At 37.8% G+C, this 25241-nt stretch overlaps 1 protein-coding gene and 1 pseudogene across 1 annotated transcript in view; one reads left to right on the forward strand and one right to left on the reverse strand.

Annotated features, from left to right (window-relative positions):
* ARHGAP28 (Rho GTPase activating protein 28) overlaps positions 1 to 25241 on the reverse strand; it is a 201353-nt gene that overhangs the window by 134399 nt on the left and 41713 nt on the right. The gene's annotated exons all lie outside the window — the stretch shown is intronic.
* On the forward strand, positions 9751 to 10765 carry LOC129081701 (interferon-inducible double-stranded RNA-dependent protein kinase activator A-like; annotated as a pseudogene).

Below are 25241 nucleotides of genomic sequence, written 5' to 3' on the forward strand. Positions count from 1 at the left end.
AGGAGGCTTTGCGGAAGTATCATCAACGTCTTCAAATATTTCAAGAACTGTCTTGGGAAGAACAATCTGTATAGACTCACTCACAATATAAAAGTAGAACCAATGAGAGAATAACAGAACCAATGAATCAACTAATATTAATGGTTAGCTCTATATTAGCTATGTGGGAAGAGGAATGTTACTGAGGTAATAGAAGTAATCTGTATTCAATGGGGCCTACACGCTAGCTAAAGAGACAAGATAATGCTTTTAAAAAGAATACTCATCTTGCTGAGTATGGGAGGACATAAATATTAAAGGCAATATATTGATAACCTAACTCTACAAATTTGGAGAAGTCAATTTGAGGGAAGTAGTGAGATAGTGCTTTAAGGAAAAAAGGGGTGTAGAATTCGAGTTGGACTTTTACAGATGAATCAGTTTACAAATCCAAAGTCGTCAAGTCACCACCCCAAAGCCCAATCTTTGGTAAACAAAATTGCAAAAAGATTACTGAAAATGCTCAGTGTATCCTCTTGGGTTTAAGAACAAAGAATAATTCTCTGTAATACATGGCTAAGAGGTAATGTGATTCCTTTCCCTTCTTTTCTCACAGCAATACCCCCCACCACCCATCCCCCCTACCCCACCACACACAAAACCACAGCGACAAGATTTACATCTTACAAGGGAAGGAGAATAGATGCTATTGGAAAAGGAAGTAAAAATGGTCTGAGAATAGAGAACAGGGGAACCTCTTTAATAAGGAGAAGGGGACTTCCCGAAATGTTGTGCAAGTAAGTCCTGGAGCTACTTCCACCAAAACCTCAGAGTTTTCCTACAATCTCCAGGCTGAGAAACACAGACCGATGAGAAATTTTGTCATTCACTCAGCACTGTGTGGGAGAACTGCCCAGGCCTCAGAGTCAAACTTTGACATTCTTGCCCTGCCACTTACCAGCCGTATAAACTCGGTCAACACACATAACCTCATTGTGCCTCAGTTTCCTTATCTATAAACTGCAGATAACCACTTCTCCATGGAGTTTTTGTGAAGATTGATGAAACAGTATTCCTAAAATGCCTGCACACATTCTATAATTCCACTCCTATTACCAAAACCTAGAGATTTCTAGTGATGTTTAGGCAGCCCAGATACCTTTGTTCTTTGGAAATTATACCAGTTCTTGAAAAAGTTCAAGATGAGTTTATTTAATAGCACTTTCTGATTTCTTCAGTTTCATAGATTAGAAAGCAGTATTGAAGGGATTGCAACCTCTTATTGTAAGGGACTGCCATAGATTTACCTTTTTGCAAAAAGGGATTATGCTTAGGGTGTTTGGTTTCTTAAGGAAGAGGACGTGGAAGGACTGTGGGGGGAGGGGGAAATGGAGGGGGAGAGGGAGGAGGACCTTTGGGGAAGAGGAGGAAGAGGACGAGCTGCCACTTCTAGGGATAGATCAAGTGATAAATCCTGTAGTATTCTAACTAAAATGCACTAGAAGATTCATACCTACTGAATAATTTAAGGTTGGCAAAGAATGAAACGAAAGACAATTAAAATTTAATATGTTATTGTTTAAAAACAATCTTTTGAAGTGAACACTTGCCTCCGCTTTATTTATATTCCTAAAAGGCAGGCTGTCTTGAATATTCATACAGTTCCTGTAGACATCCTACAGTGGTGTCGAAAACACCTCATCAGCCAGTTTGGGCTTTCCCAGAACTCCTGCCTTCGGCAGGCACGGCTGTCGCGTGGCTACTGCCTCCATTTCTGCAGCATTCCTTTTGAAGTTTATGGAAGCACTATTTGGAATGAGCTCTACAAATCATGGAACGAGAAGAAAAACCGGAAGAAATATCTCTGATATTATCTACCAGTTCCAAAAGTTTCAGGTAGCTAAGTATACAAGTAACTGAAATATTGTGACTTTTGTGAAGCACCAGGTTGGTTTCTTGGAAAGTCGAAACTATGTTGATCTGCAGCTAAGGAGAAAATATGATTTACATATCTGGCTGCAATTTTACTATGTATATTCTTAAGAGACAGAAACAAGTTTAAATCTTCATGTTCATTTAATTAAATACATCTGACAAATAGAGAATTACTTCACATAGTCATTGGTCACAGAGACAAGACATGTTTACTCTGCTCACTCACAAGCCCTGAGTTTATGCGGTATCTGAGCTTTGTAACTGTATCGTTTATTCATCACTAAAGTCACCTAGCAATGAATGGCCATCTAATCAGCACTTACATTGTCCAAACACCCCTCTCAATAGTTTTCTTTCCCCTTAAATAATGCACAGGTTCTCTATCACGAAGAAACAATTCCCTTTTCTCAATCCTTCCTTCCTTGTGTTTATATAAGCCCTTGGGGGCCGTTGTTCTTGGTGCAATCTTCTCTCTGTGAATGGTCTTATCACCAGGTCACACTACACCTCAGAGAGTGCTGCCAGGCTGGTTTGCCGACTCCCAAGGCAGTGCGGAACTGCTTCCCTGCACGTTTACTATAATAATAGAGCACATCTTGACTGAACTGCTTTCACCCTCTGCTTTTGGAAAATTTCCAGGCAGGGTCTGTGTTTACACCAGCAAGACTGATTCAAAACACCATCTCCAGGGTTTTAAACAGGCTTTGAAACACATTCCTGCACTCAGCTCAGGGGGTCAGTAGGAGGCCTTCCAGTAAATCTGTTACTTCGTTTTGTCTTTCTACTCATTGCAGAGGGGCTCTGATTTCCTCTTAGATCATCTCATAAGCCATTTTGTTATTTTTTCCTGAAACTTTTACCAGAACCTTGGCTAAGAGACCCTTGCATGATTGTGTCTGTTGTCTTCAAAATTCCTTAGCGGCAAAGATTCTTTTTTAGGTAAATTACACTGTGTCCTTTTTTCCTTCTGATTTTTTTTTCTTCAGCTTTAGGATCATAAAGTCTTTTGTTTACATTTTCAAATGTAAACACAAGTCTTATCTTGTTAAACTTGCCTTTGATTAGCACAATTGCTACTCAATCTCTTTGTTAGTTTAACAGTCTTAAAAAATTTGCGAAGGGGCAGGACAGTGATTATATGTGGAACTACAGGGGCCATCAAAATGAAACTGTAGAATGTAAAACTTAAAAACATTTTCTAAATATAATGCAAATTCCTTATTACTTACAAGATTTAAAATTAAAGAAATTTCCCTATTTGGTAATTTGGTAATAATCATCAAAGCACATGAATGTTAAATTATCTTCACAAACAAATGAACTTATCAATATACTGCCACATCCTAGACACCATGCTGGAAATTCATACCCTTTCAAGATCTTGATTTTGCTTACCACCTTCTGAAATCCGAGGTAAAACTTAAAAAAAAAAAAAGAAACCTCTTATAAAATCTCTTATTCCTTCCCCATACTCTACAAAAATGCAATATTTCATCTAAGAAGGTTTTCTTACCACACAGTGATTTAAAAAGAGGCTCTTTGGGGCCAAAGCAGACATCACTTTTGAAGAAACTATGAACACAATTGTAAAATATAGACATGATGCTACTTTACTAAGAAGAACCCAGCATGCTCTGAAGCAAATGATTCTAATTTGATTTAAAGGAAATGAAATTCAAATAAACAACTAAAAGCACCCTTCCTGACATTTATACTTCCCTCCAAAAGACAACACAAAGGACCTGAACAAAAATTAAAAGAAAATAAAGACCAATGAGTTATTGACAGAGTGGCTGTAGGGACAACAGTATTCTGAACATTAAACATGAAAGGTTAATTGATATTATGGAAACCTTTGTGGGAAGAGCAGACCATTTGTGTTTCTTGAAGCAGACCCTTGGCTTACTCTTAAACAGACTAAACATGGTTTCGGGCGTACACTCTAACACAGGTGCCAACTTCTCAAAGAGGGTACACAAAAGAGTAGGCAGAGGCCAGGAAAAGAGCAGAAGAAATGATCAGATGAAGGTCACATAGACCTCCAGGCAGAATACTTTTCTGTGGGTAGGCATATATGAGAACTCCCTGCCCACTTACCTGTCTTCCCTAGGACCAGGGCAACAAACACAGCCAGTTCTGGTAGATGCCCTTTTCCCAGCACTAGAAACAAGAGGAAAAGCTTGGTAGCTTGACCAGAGAAATAAGTTAATTCCATTAAAGAGTGGATGAGCTTGCATGGGTAATGTGGGTAACAGGAGTCTACCTAGGTAGATGTTGCTAAAATTAGACACTTTTATTGAAAGATTGGATTAGATTGTTGAAAAGCTCCAGCTCAAAAACTAGAATTGGAATCAAAACTTCTAAGCTATTCTTTTCTATGTATCTATTAAGATCCTATTTTAACTAGTCTTCCCAAGTTAGTAACAAGATTTATCGACTTTCCTTCAATGTCTGACCTTGAGAAATTTACACTCCCACAGTAACAAAATCTTCTTCAAAAGGTTAAAAAATTACGGTTTACTATCACTAAACAGTATGTACCTATAATCTGCTAATAAAACTGTAACCCCCACCTATGCATTCACTTAAAAACGGATTTATTTAAAAAGCTCTAGCAACAATTTGCTTTTTTCTTTTCTCTTTTAAATAAAAGAACGGGACCGCAGAAAGAAGTCTGTAGCCCAAATCATTAGTTTAGGAAGTTCTCTGAACCTTACCTCTTAGCAGATTAAAAGTCTTCAGGGATGATCTTCTTAAGGGAAGAGCACAAAACATCCCTGAGCCCAGGTGCCCTCCTGGCCCAGAGGTGGGGAGGCCATCCTCCAGCCCACATTCACCACCCCGCACCACTGGAGAGCTGCCTGCGCTTCCAGGGAGGACAGCGTGGCTGCCTCCAACCTGCAGGGCCAATGAAACACAGGGCAATGGAGTTCCTTGCCTAAGTGGAGAACTAATTCCCACTGCACAGTAGCTATTTAAAGAGGTGGGGCCTGCAGGACAAGTGTGGCCTCCGAGCCTTCCTGTTTGTCCTAGCTCAAATTTTTATCCATTTCCTAAGGAAGACTACGAAGTGTAATAAGCCTTGAAACAGTGTGCAAGGGCAATTTTTAGAAATAGTTTTTTCCCTTTCCTTCTTTTCTCCACAAGCAGATAGGAGGTTTTGAAAGTACTTTAAAAGTCAAAAGCAAGAACTATCTGTGGTGGTTTGGTAAAGATTTTCTAGTCCTGAAAGATTTTTCACCTGAAATGTAGAAAGGAAAAATTTTATGGATGATTAATCCAATATATATTACATAATAATGCAGGGGGCGGGGGAAAGCAACTTTTGGTCAGAGGCAAGGGTTTGATTCGAAAAACCTTTGTCATATACTAGTTTTAATTAAAGAAATTCACCCAAACTCTTTGGCCTCAGTTTCTTTATCTGAAATAATGAGACTAATAACATAATTTACATATTGTGAGACTTGTATGAACTGACTGTAAAAGACCCTATACTTTGCCTTATATAAGTCAGCCCATGCTGTCGTTACAGTGAACTATCTAATTTCCCAGATGCTATTACAAAACATCAGGCACTAGTAGCTAGATTAAAAATACAAACACATCTCCTTTCTTCTCTGCAAAATATGTATGCATTTGTTGGCTTGTGTATTGTCTGACTTCCCCATTGGCAACGAGGTTGTAGGAGGACCAGAGACTTTATTGGTAACGCTGACTTAACAAATTCTGGTACCAAGAACAGCTCTCAGCATGTATTACCATGCCATACACAATAAATTTGGTTAAATAAATGAATAGAGAAATGCATAATTTCAAAGAAAATCAAGCACAATGTTCTGCACAGAGGAAGACTGCAATAACTATGTATTGAATTAGTACATGAACAAAAACATTTTCTTTAGAGAAACATCCCAGGATAATGCAATAACAGAATATTAAGACAAGTTGAAGATCTTACAAAGATTTGGGATAAATACGACTATATGTTTTATTAATCATTCTTTTCAAGTATATTATTAAGATGGTAGATGTACAATCTTCTTACATCATAAATATTAGGTACAATATTCAACATAAATTAATTCGCTGAAAAAAATCTTTTGGTTAATTTAGAATGTACCTAAAATCATTCCTCAGCCCTGTTTCTGTTAAAAATGGAAACTCTTCTGATGTCCTGTAAGTCCAAGCTTGGTGGCAGGGGGATCTGATGAGGACTCATTGATTTCTTTAAAAGCATTACACAGCCAGGAAGGATGAACATGTGTGGTCGCTTGAGGTTCTTATGATACAACTGCCAATGTTTACTATCATATATCATGCCAGGAGACAAGACAGTCTCAGGGACCCGGAACAATAGATTTTGTTCTGAGCCTTCACATTGTTGTCTGAATCCAGCTCAGACCAGTTCAGGCCGCTAAGAAACTAAAATCAATTCTTTCATAGCTACTGATTAATCTATTACGTGTACAAAAGATATGGACTTTAGTGGATATTTGTTCACTTCACAAAATTACCAAGAGAAGAAGGATCCTGAATTTTAAACATCATGGGAAACATGACTTCCCCTCACTTCTAAGGGTTTCTCTTGCTTTGCCTAAGTGATAGGAACTTCCATGTCTCTCTCGTCCTTTCCTCTCTGCCCTCTCTTGGCTCCCACTTTACAGACAGAACAAGAGCTCTCTTGCTACAGATCTTTTCACAAGCATTAAAAATGGAAAAAAGATTTGAAGGTACTTACTCTGAATTAAGTCATTTTAGTTCCAAAAAAAGAGGAAGCACTTCATAGTAATAAAATCTGAACGTTCTATAGCTTTTGGCTGATGAAAAAGAATCTCTGAAGAACACAGAGTGGTGGTCAAATAAAAACAGTTTACTGCCATTAGCAAGTATCTATCCTCTCTCTGTTTGGCCAAGCTCAAAGTTTCAGGCACAGTGAAGATGTTTTTCACCACATCCCTTCACCTCCTCCCCCTCTCAAGCAGTTTCTCTACTGCTAGAGGCATTTTTAACTGAGTAATTAAAAATTCTAAAGAAGTCTTGAAATAGATTCTTGACAGCTTTCAGCAGCAAGTCTTTCTCGCCTTACACATAGCCTCTGGCCTAACAAATACCAGTCTAAGTGGAGCTTGTGAGTTCAACTAGGAGAGATATCAGATGTGGCATAAATGCCTCCCAGAACATGCACATTTGACCCTAGGGAAGGGGGATGAATTGTGGAAACTGTCATCCAATAGTCCAGCCTCTTCTTCATCTAATGTAAGAACTCTTGTAAGCACTCACCCAGAAGCTCTGACATCCTCTCCTGGGGATTCTGAGGAACCTGCCAGCTAGATCCTGGATTAATAGCTTTACTGCCCTGGCCACTGACAGACTTAATCAAGATATCATTGTGTTACTCGGTTAGCAAATAAAAAGATAACTTTGACTTACTGATTACAGGGTCTTCTGGTGCTTCTGATTTTAGTAAACATTTATTTAATACTACAGAAAATATAATAATCAATCTTGCAAGAGAGGACAATTTACAGGCAAACCTAAAAGGAGCAAATATAAGAATACATTATCCCAAAGTCTGCATTACCAGGTATTATACTGCACAAAAGAACAATAATGAATTTCTCCTTTTTGCCATCTGTTGTTTTATAGAAGGACAGCTAGTTAATTTCCTGTCAGCTGACTCAAGTAACTTTGCTCAGTTAGGAGTAAAATGAAAGATTTATCCTATTGATAAGGAAGTATTGTGATAGGAAGTTAATTCCAAGAGTTTAGGGCTATTTCTTCTCCAAAAGGAGAAATAGAGAGTATTTCTTCCCCTTTTTAACTTGCTGTGGGCAAGGGCTCCCCTATGTGCTTTGAAGATACAAGATGTATAAGTACAGGGTTCCTATTCTCAATGAATTCATGAACTGGTAAGGCAGATACAGAAAAAAAATTATAGTACCAAGGTAGTATACAGTAAAGAGGAAAGTACAGCCTAATATCAAGAGTACAGGGCTTGAAGTGAGAAGGGCATATGCTCAAATTCTGGCTTTACCATGCCCAAGCTATGTGATCTTGGGCAAATTTCTGAATCCCTCGAAGTCTTGCTTTCCTCATGGGTAAAATAGAAAATATACTAGACCTGCCTCACAGGTGCATAGTGAAAATTGAAAGAAATTATGAATACAAATCCTTAACAGAGTGCCTGGCTTTTGGAAGTCCTTAATACATAGCACTGATGCAGAAGAAAAATATTAAAAGAAATACCTGAAACGCTATGGACATTCAAAGAAGAAAAAAATTCTAACCATAACTAAACTAAGACAGACAGAATTTTCCAGCCAGGAAACAGCTGAATATAGAGGCTATTCTTGACTTATATCCCTTGAGTTTGGAAGATGACTGGTAAAAGGGTACTGGAAAACAAAAGGGACCACAGCCACCCCTAATCTCCCAGTTGCCATACCCCCTTCTTTTCTGAGATGCCCAACCATGGTTCTTTGTCTGATCTCAGCCTATGCTAATCCAAAGCACAGCAAGTGGCCTTGGAGTCTCTTCACCCCCTCCTGCAAAATTCCTTCTCTCTCAAAACCAGACATGGTCTCAAAGCCTAGCTTGGTATGTTGGAGAAAACATCCAGAGTATTCATAAAAATGGAAACTTCTGTTTCTGGCCATGGTTGATTAAATGGTACTGGATTTGCCTTCCCCCTGTAAATAACTGGAAAACTGGATAAAATAGGTGAAAAACGGTTCATAGATATTAGGTTAAAGGAAGCACAAAACGTGATCCTTGACAAAAGGGGAACATCTGCAGTGAGTTCTGCAGTTATCCCACCTTTCAGCCCGGGTACTCGTTTCAGACTGGCCGTGCTGTGCGAGGGAACCCAAGAGCACTGGGGTCTCACGAAAGTAAGGGAGGTAAGGGTGAAGAACAGAGTTCATGGAGGCTAAGGCAGATGGAATTTTCTAGGAAAAGTACCAAACAGGAAGGATCTATGCAGACAGGAGCTCAAGAAATCAATATAGGGGTTTCCTTAAGTTTGTTGCAGAATGTTAAGTCACACATGCACAGGGTCAACTTTATAAATGGGCAAAAAACAAATAAATATCTATAAGTTAAATAATTCCAAGATCTGCCAAAGAGCTAGGAGACTCTTGAGTTGTTACCAGCCAGAATAGGAAGTGACCTGGGGCTTAAGGTCACAACACCAGAAAATTATTTAGTAGTTTGACACTTTAAAGTACAGTATCAGCATAGAGTAAAGGTTATTCCAGACCTGCCTTAACAAACCTTTTTTAGAGAAAGACAACAAAACTTTACTCTAAATAAGACAAAACAAACAAAAAAATCACAAGTCCATCATTCAATAAAAAACCTAAGACACATGCCAAGAAGCAGGAAAATGAGACATGGCAACAGACTCAGAAATGGCAGAGCTGAAGAATTAGCACAAAAGGGCAATTATGATTATGCTTAACATACCTATGGATTTAAAAGAAAGATACGGGGAGATAAATGGGAGATTAAAAAAGAGTTACTTCATAGAGACATTTATTTTAAATTTTGAAATGTAAATATACCAGATAGAATTATTAGGACATTAACTGCAAAAGAAGACACCAGTAAATTTAAAGGCAAAACAATATAGAAAATACCTTACATGTTCGTTATATCTCAATTTTAAAAAATAAAAAAATGAGGCAGCAGTGTTGGTGCTTGCGCAGGCGCGCTCCTGCGAGGGACCAGCTGACCCCGGGAATGAGAACATCCTTCCCCACCACACTGCTCTTCCTACCTGCTGCCCACCTGCTGCTGCCGAGCCCTCCCTTCTCACCATGGTGCCAGTGCCAGAGCAGGTATCATCTGGTGGCCCTGCCACTGGAGTACAAGGACAGCAGGACCTTCAGTTTAGGGAATATGATTACAGCTAAGCCAGGGAAACCCATGTTTTGTGTTGAAGACCAAGAACATCCGAATGGTGTATCACTGTGAAATATCTGATGTACAAATGCACGTGCCCACTTTCACCTTCGGAGTGACAACTGGTGACACAACCCGCACAGGTGAAGGGACAAGTAAGAAGCTGGTGAAACTGAGCTGCAGGAGCTGCCATTAACACTTTGAAAGCCAGTGCTTTGCAGTTCCTGGTCCATTAATGTCCAGTCCTTCCAAGCAACCCAAGAACCAACTTAATCCCATTTATTCATTACAGGATATTCATCATGGCTGGCGACTTCCTGAATATACCCTTTTCCAGAAAGGAGGAACTGCTCAGAGGATATACCTTGCAGCCCTGGCTGGTGTGGCTCAGTGGATTGAGTGCCAGACTGCGAGGCAAGAGAATATACTTTGCAGGCTCAAGGCATTTATGGAAACTGGACAGAGGACATCAAATAAACAGGCCAAGAGAAATGCCACTTAGAAATTTCTTGTGAGATTCAGTAATATTTCTCCAGAGAACCACATTTCCTTAACAAACATAGTAGGTCATTCTTTAGGATGTACTTGGCATTTCTTGAGGAATTCTTCTGGTGAAAAGATCAACTTGCTGAAAAGAAGCCTCCTTAATATTTCAAATATGGATTACATCCAGCTGCTTAGTGAACTCAGCAAGGAACATGGTTTTAATATAACGTATCTGGATATAGGAACACTGAGGGCCAACAGATGTCAGTGTCTCAGGGCAGTGCCCACCAGTCCCATCCCAGTCTGTCATGGTTCTGGGATCTCCTGTGGTAACGCACAGAGTGATGCAGCTCACAGTGCTTTGCAGTATTTAAAGACAACAGCAGGAAGAAAAACTGGGAGCAACTTAGAAAATCCTTCAGCAGCATATAAAATAATTCCCCTTTTACCCCTTCCCAAGTAAAACATTTACTGTAATGTTTGAGTTTGTGTGTTGTTTCTAAATCTCTTCATAGATCTCATTAATACTCTAGATTTAATTATCCCCCAGTAGTTGTTATTAAGCTCTTTTTAATGGGTTCATCTTTATATGGTATATTATACTTATATACTTTGTACTGTAGGCAGAGTATAGCACCCATTTTACAATGTCATGTATATAAAAGGAAGAAATACATGTTTATTGATGATGACAAAGATTATGAAAGTGAAAGCACTGCTAACAATGCCTTTCTTACTGGTAATTAACTTCTTTGTGCAAGGCTTTATAGAGGGAATTTGAAGGAAGCCCTTAGAATTAGGGTATTGAGAAATGTACTAACAAGGCTTTTAGTGAATGTGATTGTTAAATGTCAGGGAATGTGATTGGTCTGCCATGCATTTGAATCCATGTAATAAAGAGCTGTTGTTACAAAAATTTAAAATATAATTAATCAATTAAATATGTCATCTATACCTCAATAATAAAAACACCCATACTGAATACTCAATAATAAAACACCCAAACTGAAACACACAGAGAAAAAAAGCTGAAAAAAAGGAACAGAGTCTCAGTGACCTGTGGGACAACATCAAGTAGTCTAAGGTGTGACTGGGGTCCTTGAATGGCAGCAGGAGGGTGGACATGATATAAAGGATTAATGGTTGAAATGTCTCCAAATTCAATGAAAACTATAACCCAGAGATCCAAGAAACTCCATGAACCCCAACAAAGATAAAACAAAAAAGTACCACAGCCAGGCATATCATAATGCAATTGCTAAAAACAGATAAAGAGAAAGCAAAAGTAGCAGGGTGGGAAAACAGACCTATAATGTACAGAGGAGCAAAGATAAGAATGACTGCAAATTTCTCATTAGAAACAAGCAAAAAGCAATAGAGTGACATCTTTCAAGTACTGAAAGAAAAAAAGTTCAACCTAGAATTCTATATCCAGTGAAAATATCCTTCAAAAATAAAGATTAAATAAATCTAATCTTAGACAAACAAAAGTACAAAGAATTCATGGCCAGCAGATCTGCTCTACAAGAAATGTTAGAGTATGTTTTTCAATAAGAAAGAAAATAATACCAGATGGAAACTTGGAACTACACAAAAGAATAAAAGTGTGGGAATTTGTAAATATGTGGGCACATAAAAGAGTATTTTCTCATTTTTTATCTCTTTAAAATAAAATTGACTGTTTAAAATAAAAATAACAATTTAGTGTATGATTTTTGACATATGTAATAAATAAAATATATGACAATAATATCACAAAGGTCAGAAAGGAAAAATGAAAGCATAAAGTGATAAAGTTCTTATATATATAATATTACTTAAAGGTGGGATGTGATAAGATGAAGCGGCATACTCTACACTCTGGAGTGACCACTAAAATTAATCAGCAAAGAGCTCTAAGAGAAGAGTGGAAATAAAATGGAATACTAAAACAAATAATAATACTTAAGTAATCCAAAAGAAGTCCAGGAAAAAGAAAAGGGAGGAAAGAGAACAGACAGGATAAATAGAAAACAAATAGCAAGATAGTGTATTAAACCCAGCCCTATACGCTGCCTACAAGAAACACACTTTAATTATAAAGACACAGAGTAAAAGTAAAAGGATAGACAAAATTCACCAGGCAAATATTAATCATAAAAAAGCATGCATGGCCATATTAATTCAGACAAAACAGACTTCTATGGTAGTTTGGGTCTTAGGGAAGCAGATATCAAGAACTGCATCAGAAGTTCAAGAGATTTATTAGAGGGCACACTTGTGAAAGATGAAGGTGAGAGAGAGGAGGATTGGGTAGGGAAAGGCCTTCAGACATGAATGCAGATCTGATACTTGTGAAAGGAGAGGAGGAGGAAAATTTGGGTTAGAAGAGCCTCACACTTCAGTGCAGGTCCAAGAAAGTCTCAGCCAGGCTAACTGGCAGTCCCCAGCAGATACTGGTCATTAGCAGACCTGGCATTGGGCAGAAAAGGCCCAGCTCTAGTTTCCTTTTGGGCTCAGCCATGAGCTAACAGCATCCCTTTGAGAGACAGACACTGTGCGACTATATGGCAGATCCCAAAACTGTGACAGCTGAGGATATGGGCTAAGTAAACTACTTTCTGGATAAGAGGTCTGAATAGCACAATTCTATTGCTGCTGCAACTCTGGAATAAGGGATATGACCAAGGACAAAGAGCAATACTTCTTAATGATAAATGGCTAACTTCATAAAGAGAACCTAATAACCCAATATGTGCATGCATAAACCACAAGTCTTCAAAAATATTTCAAGTAAAAACTCTCAGAACTGAAAGGAGAAACAGATGAGCCCCAGTGATAGCTGAAGATGTCAACCCTCCTCTCAGTAATAGAACAAGTAGACAGAAAATCAGGAAGACTATAGAAAGCTTAAATAACAGCATCAAACAAATTAACTTAATGGATATTTATAGAATATTCCCACTCAAAAGAGCAGAATACACATTCTTTTTAAGTTCACAGGGAACAATACCAAAATAAATCACATGCATGGCCATAAAACACCTCTCAATAAATTTTAAGGGACTTAATTCATACAAAGTATGTTTTTTGATCACAAAAAAAAAAATCATTTAGAAATCAGTAAAGATATCTAAAAAAAAACAACAGAGATCAAAAAAGAAATCCTAAAGGAAATTGGAAAATATTTTAAACTGAATAATAAGAAAATTACAGCATATCAGTATTCGTGGGATGATACTAAAGCAGTCCTTAAAGAAAATTTTATTGCATTAAATGCTTACATTAAAATAGAAGAGAGGTCAATAATTAATGTCATTTTGGGAAGCTAGTAAAAGAAGAACAAATTAAGCCCAAAATAAATCTCAGCAAAGAAATAATTGAGAATAAAAATCAATGAAAGAAAAAGAGTATGCAGGTAAAAATAAAGAAAGTTTTTTAAAACCTGGGTTTTGGAGAAGATGAATAAAATGGATAAATATGTAACTATTTCATGAAGAAAAAAGGAGAAAAGTAAAAAATTACCAATATTAGGAAGGAAAAAAAAATGATTGTCTCTAAATATGATGAGTATCCTAAAGGCAGCAAATGGATAATAATGGAATATTATAAACAACCAAGAATGCTAAGAAATTCAATGAATGCTCACATGAAATGGACAAATTTCTTAAAAGGTGTGGACTACTGAAACTGACAGTAGAAGCAGCAAATCTTCCCATATTTATTAAAGAAAATGAATTCATAATTTAAAACTTTGTCACATAGGAAATTCTTGGCCAGGATAGCCTCCCTGACACACTAACAGATATTTGAAAGTAAAGTAAGCCAGTCAGAAAAAAACAAATAGCATGTGATCTTACTTATATGTGGATTTAATAAACAAAATAAACTGATGAACAAAATAAAAACAGAGTCATGGACACATGGAACAGACTGACAGCTGTCAGAGGGGAGAAGCGAGGGGGAACTGGATGAAAGGCGGTAAAAGGATTAGCCAAAGAACATGCAAGGTCTGTCCAGAAGGTATCCAGCCAAGTAATATGAGAGAGACATTTATTGAAAAAGATACAAGATACAAGAAACATTGTATACTGGACAATGATGCCTCACTTGCCTTCGAAGGAGGCACTTTGGGACTTCACACAGTTCTCCCAATCGCAATCAGCTGTCTTTATCCTTAAACAATGGAAGCCATGAAAAATAATTTTAATCGGATTTTTATTATTGCCTTCTCAAATTTTATTTGTACAAAGTGTACTAAGAGGAAACATGAAAATAAATCCCATGGAGTCTTCTAATATGGCATATGTATAATACAGTACCTTTTTATGTGCAGTAAAAAATGACTCAATGCAAAGAAAACTTAGTCATGATTTTCATTCTTTAAACAAATATTTATTGAGTACTATATACAAGACACAGTTCTTGGCATTTTATATTCATCAGAAAACAGCATAAAGTCCTTTACTCTAATGAAGTTTAAGTCTAGTGATAAAGATAGTAAAGACAATAAATAAGTAAAGCATGTAGTATTTAAAAATATAGTAAGTATCATGAAAATGAGAAAGGATGAGCAGGGTTAAGTTGGATCCAGGTGCGTGTGGGGAGCAAGACAGGGAGGTAGTAAGTGACAGTATTAAACAAAATTGTTAAGGACTCTTGGAAAATGAAATTTGTACAATTTTGGTTGTTTATCAACCTGTGGCAGTTTCTGCTGTAGTAAAAGAATTATTCTAGTGCCACTTCTAAACACACTTCAGGTTTAATGCCTGAGAAAAAGAGATCAAAGGAAATATTAGCTGTTGCTCAAAATTTATTGCTTCTGTATTTTTTGTCCTCTTGTAGTGGTCCTTCTTTTAACAACAGCATTTTAAATATTGGCTGATGATTTTATTATACTTTCCACATATTGGTAATTTATTAATGGACAAAAGAAAACCAGCTTCACCAGTGTTATAACTGTAGCTTCTTTTGGCTAGAAAATGTTAACATGTTTTCATTTTTAAAAGTCTGTATACCACTAGAAATAAAAACCAAAAAGGTACCTCCTAGTACAGATACAGCAGGAAGGGAAAAATGAAGGGTGAATGTATATTACTAATGTAATAGTACTTGCATGAAACTAGGGAAAGATTTTTAATACCTTTAGTGACAACCAAGTTTTAAAATAGGTTTTAAAACACATCAAGATCTCAGCCCATCTTTTTTTGGAAAGAAGAGTCTGGAAATGAAACTGTAGTTTCCTTGAAAACACAAATGGTCCCAAAATGATTACTGGGAACAAAAGAAGCAAAATGATTGTCAAGAGGAAATGTGCTCTGAATCCAGGACAGAAAATAGTTCTTGTTTACAATAAGCTGTGAATAGCCAGCTTTGACTATTAGTGGTTATGTGCCAATGATTATTAACTCAACTGCATAGCAAGGATATTAAATCACAGGATGACTGTAGTTTTTATGCTGTATTTTTACTAAAACTTGATTTTATTGCCCATTTTCAACAGCTCTTAGGCTTGGTTGTAATCAACAGCCTTTAGTAATTCTTCTACAGGAAACAAACTGAGTCTTTATTATTTAATCATGTACACATTCAACGAGGAAGAACAAATAACAAAACCAAGTGTGATCCTTCCTTTTTTTAGTCAAACAAGCCGTTTGCCTTACCTAATAGGTTGTCTTTAATTTTGATCATAGTGATCATTAATAAGTGAAACACTTTTTCCTTTTCTCAAGTGTTTATATTTCTTATATTAGCAAGCCAAACAGTCTAGACTTTATTAGGGAGACATGAACAATCAAGATGTCATTACAAGCTTAAAATAATAATAAAATATTGTATTTAATGTTTTAGATATACTAACTAATCTCACCACTCTATGAGGTTATAACTATTACTACCATCCTTTTACAGATAAAGAAATAGAGGTACAAGGAAGATAAGTAATTTGGCCAGGGGTGCATAGCTAGGCTTCTGATGGTGTATGAGACACAAAAAGGTTAAGCGATTGGCCCAGGATTACATAGCTAGCCACTGATGCTTACAAGCTGGAGAGAGTTCCCCAGTGTGCCATTTAACTACATCTACTTTCACAATGCAGGAATTTATATTTTTACAAGTTTTCTACTTCTGGGAATTATGTTTTTAGGGGTCTCTACAGGTATAATAAGCTGAATCAGGAAAAATATAGCATGCGGAAATAATAATATGGTTCTTCAATGAGCTTTCAGTGGCAGGTCAACATGAGAAGAAGAAAAACCTTTTCAATAATACAGTAGTAGCACATTTCCAAGGCTACAAGAGTGCTTGCAAACAGTACAGTAACAGCATGTGAGAAGGTGTTATATTGAAAGGTAAGCACAGTAGAGCTGTGCACAGCAGAAATGCCTGGCTTCCACTGACCCAAAGGAAAAAGAAATCAATTCAGTTCTAAATAGAAAATGTAACCAACCCATACATGTTGGAATGAGAAAAGGATGCTACATCTATTTACAGAACTTTGTAAACCGGCAGTATAAGGCAAGAAGGATCATACTTGCTCAAGTATTCTCTTTGGATAGAAGACCTGCAAGGCAAATATAATCACTGGGTAATATTTATATGACTTGTAGAAAGGGAAGGGGAAAAAAGGAAATAATATTTAATGAGTATCCAGCTTGGGTCAAACAGTGTGCTATGTTGTTCCCGTTCCATCTACAGCTAACCCTGAACAATGCAAGGGTAAGGGATGTCAACCCTTGCATGCAGTTGAAAATCCATGTATAACTTTTGGCTTCCCCAAAACATAACTACTAATAGCCTACTGTTGGCTGGAAGCCTTACTGATGACATAAACAGTCAATTAAAACATTTAATATGTTGTGTGTATTTTATACTGTATTCTTACAATAAAATAATCTAATGAAAAATGTTATTAAGAAAATCGTAAGGAGGGGAAAATGCATTTATTCTATTTATTTTAAAAATTCTGTGTAGATCTGGACCCATGCAGTTCAAACCTATGCTGTTCAAGTTGTCAAATCTTGACAGCTTACCTATAAGCTATTTTTCTCCCAATTCCTAACGATTAGAAAAATTGAGGGTAAAAGAGGTTAGTTATGTAAATTGCTAAAGTAAATAAAAGGGGAGGTGAGAGTTGCACCTAGGATCTGTCAGACTCTGAGGATTATGCCACCCCCACATTGCCCTTCAAGGCTATTCCACCTCAGAGAAGAAATCTTTTTAAGAGGTGGTCTACTTCCTATGAGCAATCAGATTATATGTATCATGGTCAAGGGCTGAACTCTCGGTTGAGACTCCTTAGGTGTGAGGCCTAGTGCTGCTGATGACTAACCATGTAAACTTGGGCAAGTTACTTGACTTTGTTGTGGTCTCAGTTTCCTCAGCCATGGGTAACAGTACCTATTTTATAGTAATGCTGTGATATTAAAGGAGTTAATATATATATGTATATATGTATGTGTGTGTGTATATGTATATACACACACATATATATGAACCCTTAGGGTAATGCTTGGTATATAAAGTGTCCAGTACATGTTCTTATTTAATTATTACTAAGGAAACTCTCTGCTAATATAAACTACTTGAAAGCAAGTATTACACTTGAAGGCAAGAATTATAAGCCTATTTTCTCCCCAGCACTTTATATAATCTCTGATACAAAATAAATGTTTAATGTAGTTTAGCAGATGAATATCTAGACCAAAGGATTGGGGGAAAAAAAGTTCTTAGAATGATTTGCTAGATCCAATGTTATCTGACTTGCCTTTACCTCCTCGACATCATCTCTTGACCATAGTACCCACTCGCCTTATTTTCTTCACTGGAGCAACATTGGCCTCCTTGCTGTTTCTTGAAACAACAGGCATCCCAGGACCTTTCTACTTGCTGTTCTCTCCAGCAGATTAGATATTTTCAGGTCTAAGTTCAAGTGTTCTTTTCTTGGTGAATCCCTCCCTACCAGCCCGTTCTAAATTGCCCCTTAGCTAGTCCCTTATACTTTGACCCTCTTTTATTTTTTTCCCACAGCAATTATCACAATACATTATATACTAACTAAAAGCTTAACTTATTTTATTTATTTTCTACTCTCTACAATGTAAGCCTCATGAAGGCAGAAATTACTGTCTGTTTTGTTTTGAATACTAATGTATCCCCAGTATCAAAAGGCCCGATACTTAGCAGGTTCAATAAATATTTGTTGAGTGGTGAATGAATATAAGCCATTAACTTATTAAAGATATTTCAATTTGTAAATCTGTACATAGAAATACACGGTGATACAAAAAACTGATGTACAGACGAGGGGGATGAGGTACTGGTAAAATATAAATGCTCCTTCTCTAGAAAGCTACAAACTTTGTATGTAAGTTAAACTGGAATTTCAATTCCTGTATTGCATCAATATTCATGGAAGGTGAGAAAGTTATCTCTGTTTTATGGGAAATAAAAAGTTATTGGCCTTTCTTTCACAAACACACACAGTAAGTAGATGCTGTTAAGCTTTCTCTTTGTCCAAAACTTAGATTGACTCTGCAATTCATCTAAGTTAAATGTCTTTTTTTTTTCAACAGGACACATAAGACACTCTTTTTTCATGGTTTTCTAATTCTAAATTCCTAATGAGAAAAACACAAAATTTTTTGTGCATAGATCTGGTCATAAAAAATTCAATGTAACAATTCTTTGAACAGAGATGTTACAAAGAGATCTTTCTTCTTTTTCCTAGATTGTTATTTTATTAGTCTGAATATAAAAAATTAAGATGATACAGATAATATTAATTATGTTTTTTATAGCTTCATTATGTATACAAAATAGATCTAAATAGGAATGTACATTGTCACATGTAGTATATTTAAGTATAGGAGGTCAGTCCATGTACTTATTAATTACATTTGATATTATATATAGAAAGTCCTCCATAAACACTGCATTTAAAAGTTAATACTCAGTTTTTGGGTTTTCTTTTTTTGCTTTCTTTTAAAATTCCAAATTTATTTAGCTTTTGAAACCCCATCCAAATGTTACTACAGCCAAGAAATCTTACCAGTCTCCTTCACTAATCAGAGTTAAACACCTATTATTGGGTGCAGTTAATTAACACTTGAATTCTAAAAGGCTTAATTACTTATGGGTATCCCCATAAGGCTGTGAACTGAAGAGCAAGAAATTCAACTCTGTGTGCCAGAGACTAGAACAGTGCCTGGCACAGGTAAGTGTTCAAGAAATGTTGAATTGAGTTGCTTGATGTAGATTAAAAATAACTGTAGTTAATAAAACAAGTCATACCAAGTATAAAATAAAGATGAACTTGAGTAGAAGGTAGGTGTACTTGGATTATGGCTATTCCATTTTTTGAAAGTAATTTTCGATGATAATTCTGTACTTAGACCTTTTATGTTATGTGCCAAAAGAATCATCTGAAATCATTGGTTTTATTTCTAAGTGGAGCTTTTTAGTGTTCCAAGGATTTCTCTCTCAGAGCCCAGCAGGGCCACTTCCCCCATAGAGCTCTGCTGTCTCCGAGGCAGTAACAGCTGCTGCCTCCTTTGTGTCTCTGGTCTTGAACGCATGTCCATCCCAGCACGTGTCTCACTCATTGCATGTATTTCCTCTCACGTTTGTCTGAGGGCAGAGACTGTCTTATTCTAATGGCAGGGGAGCAGGGAACCACCCCTTCAGAAATGGGGTGGGGTGGAAAAGTGCTGAAGATTGTGCCTGCAAGGGTCGCCCCCACAACTGGACACAACCAGGATGACACACGCATGACTCAGCAGAAAGGAAGCACGGCGAGAGCTGATGCTTGGAGCTAGGGAAGTGATTGGATGGGTGGGACGTACCCTCCCATCTTCCACTGCATGGGGGATTATCTGGGCAGCCTTTAAAAGCGAATTGCGCGGAAAATGTGCGCTATTGCTCTCCACTCCCATGTCTGGTTGATTGGTTGGGGGCGCTTAGTCTCCTGAACCAGGGGGCCTAGCGGGGGTAACCAAGATGTCCGGCAATATTGCCCACAACATTCCCTGGGTGCTTCAGGACTTGTCTGGCCAGCGGTGCTGTGAGCCCTAGGCTGGAACGAGGGGAGGGGAGGAGGCTTGGGCTGCAGAGGGATGGGGCGATGGAGTCCAGGAGGTGGTGCAGGCAAGTCCTGCGCCTTTCCTCTGTGCCAGAAGCCGCCACAGTGGCCACTCCTCCCGCGGGAGCCCATCAGCTGCAGCCATCCCCAGTGCGGCCTGCTCCAGCCCAGGCAGGGCCTTGGACCCATCACACTAATGTGCGGGGCTGTGCTTAGAGGACCGATCAGTACCAGTGCTGGAAGTCGCACTGACAAGCAACAAGTCCCACATCCCTCCCCTGCATGGAAGCCACAGCAGCACTGACAACCATAACTGTGCTGTGCGGGACAGGCACACAGACGCACTGGAGGGCAGGAGCAGGCAGGAGGGAGAGGACAGTGAGCTACCAGTAGGACACCTGGAGCCACAGACTCGAAAGGATGCCCAAAGCCAGAGAGTGACTGGAAACCAGCTAAACTGGTTTCTTAAAAGATCGTGCCTTTGGGTTGGAGAAGAGATTCCTGGGCATCTTTGAACTGAGCTGGCAGAGGTTGATTTTCTTTGTATGTTTTTAAAGGAAACGGGCTTTGAGGCAGAAACCTGCCATTATTTCATAGACTTTAAAGAAAGGATTCCTTTTCCTTTCCATCAGACTCTATCTCCAGAGTTTTTGCCATTGGGCAGAGAACAGTAAGACCCCACTGGCTGTTCTGGAACAGCAAGAGGATGTCTGGTAACATTATTACTTTCATGTCCCTGATGTCTGGCACACACTAAGTCCTTCATCAATCACCAAAGTTTAACTGAATTAAAAGCTTCTCTTAAGTTTAAAATTATAATTCTGAACTAGCCTGGCCCAACTTTCATAGGGTGCCTGGAATTCGGACAGGGCCAGTATGTTAGTGTTAATGGACTTTGGATTATAGGAAGTGCCTGTGAAATTCTAGAAAATGTGATAACTTGCATTCTTAAAACATCAAATAATTCAATAATTGAGCTATTTGTCCTTCACTAAATTTACTCAGTCTAATCCTTTTAATCAATGAGGATTCTTCCCATGTACAAATTAAGTTGTGTAGAATTAGCACTGGCCAGGTAGCTCAATTGGCTGGAACATCTGGTACACCAGAAAGATGCAGTTGAATTCCTGGTAAAGGCACACCCCTACTCTGCAGGTTCAATCCCCAGCTGGGGCATGCAGGAGGCAACAGATCAATGTTTCTCTCTCTTCCCCCACCCCCAAACATATCCTCAGGTGAGGATTAAAAAAATTATTTAGCATTAGATTTTATCATCCATTCTGAAATTTCTTAAGAAAAAAAAAACTATTTAATGTTTCAATAGAACAAAATAGGCAAGAGAGGGCCAACCAAATGTAGGGATATAGATTAGTTATATTTCCTGATAATTACTTGTCTGCTTTCATATTTTCCTTCCCTGACCCCAAATAGGACTGCAAACACTGTGGGAAAAGAAGAGGGAGATGCTAAGAGATGCTGTATGCCCTGGGGCCCTGTAAGCCACACTTTTCTCTTTCATCCCCTCCACTTGAAGCACGCTGCTGCTGTTCTCCCCATCTGCAGCCTGAGTAGGATCGCTTATGGCGGTTCATGTGCCCTAGCACCAGAGTTGGGAGCATCCAACTAATATTTGTGGGCTACACACTGTGCTAGACACTGGCCAGAAAAAATAGACAGACTTTGTGCTCCTGGAGAATAAAATTAAGTAATAATTAAGCAATAACATTGGATGAATGCTAGGATAAGGTAAATAAAGCTAGTCTGGAGTTAAACTCTTAATACCTGTGTAAAAATATTCTACCTTGACAAATAACTGAGTAAAGAGATTGGGTGATTTGTACACAATCACATTGGTTGGCAATCTCTCTTTTCCCCAGTTTTCTGATCAGTAAATTTAGGATGATAAAACTACTTCCCCATCATAAAGGTATTTTGAAAATTAAATGGATGACACAAGGCAAAACACTGTGACTGGGGCCTGACCTGTAGTGACTGGTCAATGCATCCTTGACGTCATAAGAAATGTAACCTGGTCTAACCCAGGAAAGATGAAGTGAGTTCTAAGCTCGGTCCTGAAGAATGACATAAATTCATCATAGATATATTAGTCTGTTAGGGCTGCCCCAACAATACATCATCAGCTGAGTTGCTTAAACAAATTTATTTTTCCCCAGTTCCAGAGGCTGGAAGTCTGAGATCAAAGTATCAGCAGTTCCGGTTTCATTCTGGGACCTCTCTCCCTGACTCGAAGATGGCCGTCTTCTCACCCTGTCTTCACTTGGTCTTCCCTCTGTGCTCGTATGTGACCTAACTTCCCCTTCTTATCAGATCAATCAGACTGCAGTAGCACCAACTCTAGTGACCCTGTTTTAACTCTATTGCCTCTTTAATTGTCTTATCTTCAAATACAGTCCCATTCTAAGGTACTGGGTGTTAGGACTCCCATATTGTAATGTAAATTTTTGGGGAACACAGTTCAGCACATAACAGTGGTGAAGGCAGAGGGAGGCACAAAGAAGGGAACTATTTCTAACAGAAGGGGTAACATGTATAAATTGAAAGAAGAGGGTGTAGCATGTTGAAAAGAAACCATGAAATTAAACAATACTGGAATATAGATCATAGAGAATAAATAGCAAGAGGCAAACCTATAGGGGGAAGTAGAGGCAAATTAAGCCTTGTAAGGCCTTGTAAGATAGTTTAAATATTAACAGTTGGAGTTTATCCTAAGGAAAATAGAAACACATTGTAGAATTTCAAGCAGAGCACATATGGAGTATGATAGAACTCCATTTCAGAAAAATCATGCTGTCTGCATCATAAGGAGTTTTGGGTTTTGGGGTGTGAGGGTTAAAGCAGAGTAAGCACCTGGCAGGCATTTGAAGAGAAGTGAAAAAAGCTGGTGGCTTGAGTCACGCCATGGGGATGAAAGGAACTGACCCAGCAGCAGCATTCTGAAAAGCTAATCAAGGGACTTGGTGATTGATGGGGGCAGGAGGGAAAAGAAGAAGAATTCCCAAACAGGTCAATAATGGTGAAGGAAGATAAAAAGTCAAAATGGACCTCTTGAATTTGAGAAGCCTGAGGGACTCTCAGTAGATCACTGGCTGTTAATAAACCCCACTGCTCATTAAACCCTTACTATACACCACACAAAGTGCCAAGAACTCTATACCCACTATTATACACCTTCCTACAGACAGAGAAGCTGAGCTTTTATGACATAATATAACTTGGCCATAGCTCCAGTTTCTTTTGACACTCTGCCCCCCCACTTCCACCCCTAGGGGTATCACTATCTTGAGCTCTGATACCACAGAGTAGTTTTCCCTATTTTTTTGTACAGTATATGACTGGAATCATTCAGCCTATGCACTCTTGTCTGTATGTCTACATGCATTTTAAAGTCTGTGACTGGACTTGGGTAGGAAAGGGTTATTGTAGACAGAGAGACGTAAGTATAGTCTCATGAATTCATTTTTCTGTATTCTAAGGACCCCTGACAAGAATATAGAGCACCTACACATTTGTATTCTGAATTACAAACCATGTAAAATCAGTATTGCGAAATGAATCCAGGGAAAGACAAGGCCCATTTCAGTGTTGTATCCTTTGGAAGAGATTGAGTCACTGACCCAGACTAACTGTAACAAATCCCTTCATAGAATGTAAAGTAATAGTAGTGGTGAGAGAAGTTTTAAAGGGAAAGTTCTAGTGCAGTAGCTTAAAGTAAACTGAGATAAGCTTTAGATAATAAATTTGAAATCAATGCTAATTGTTGCTTTATCAAATTAATCCCTTTTTCTAGTTATGAATCTTCTATACTGCAAAGGAACTACAAGTGACTTTAGGAAGTATATTGAATGTGTTTTAGAAACAACAGAAATGTCAGTAGAAAATAAGCTTTCTACTAGTTTTAAAAATTATTTCCTAAAACAATTTCATAGAAGTTGTGTATTTAGCTTCCAATATTTCACTGTATATTCATTATCTGATATAATTGTACACTGTACTTACTGAATTCTGACTTTGTTTCTAACCTGGCCCTAAGAATGTCTTGGTGAGGTAAGGACTATAGTCTTATTTTTAGGATAAGAGGATCTTGGCCCTGGTAGTTCTCCTATGAATTATACTACTTTTGCTTTCAATTACAATATTAAAAAACTGTAAAAAATCTTTTACTTGGAAGATGAAAATGTTTGTAAAGGGATAAAAAAACTTATCTATTTACTGCAGTTCTCCAAAACAGGTAGTTTGGTTGGTTTAAATTTACACAGGTGTCTATAGTTAGGCTATAACTCCATTTCAGAGAAGACTCACATCACTTTTTTAGCATAATGAATGCTTTGTGTGAACTACCACTGCAAATCTTTTGATCACAAGTTCCTCTTAACCCTCTAGAATTCTTCACTATATTTTGATATCCTTCTCATAGGAAAGAGCCAGTAATTAACATAGCCTTCTTGTTGAACCAACAAGGTTTTCATTACAATCTTAATAAATCCCCTTTCAAGAAAATAATCAACCACCTGTGAGCAATGTTTAAAAATATTTCAACTCTATTTTTTAGTTTTTCTTTTTTTTTTTTAATTGTTGTTCAAGTCCAGTTGTCTCCATTTTCCCACCACCACTTTTCCCCACCTACCCACGCCCACCTCCCACCCTCAATCCTACCCCCTTTTGGCTTTGTCCATGGGTCCTTTATGAATGTTTCTTGATGACCGTTTCTCTTCTTTCCCCCATTATCCCTCTCTGGTTTCTGTCGGTTTGTTCTTTATTTCAATGTCTCTGGTTATATTTTGCATGCTTGTTTGTTTTATTGATTAGGTTCCACTTATAGGTGAGATCATATGGTATTTGTCTTTCACTTATTGGCTTATTT

The sequence above is a fragment of the Pteronotus mesoamericanus genome, unplaced genomic scaffold, assembly GCF_021234165.1.
Source record: "Pteronotus mesoamericanus isolate MK-2021 breed Mesoamerican mustached bat unplaced genomic scaffold, CSHL_Meso_final scaffold_118, whole genome shotgun sequence".
Classification (NCBI taxonomy): domain Eukaryota; kingdom Metazoa; phylum Chordata; class Mammalia; order Chiroptera; family Mormoopidae; genus Pteronotus; species Pteronotus mesoamericanus.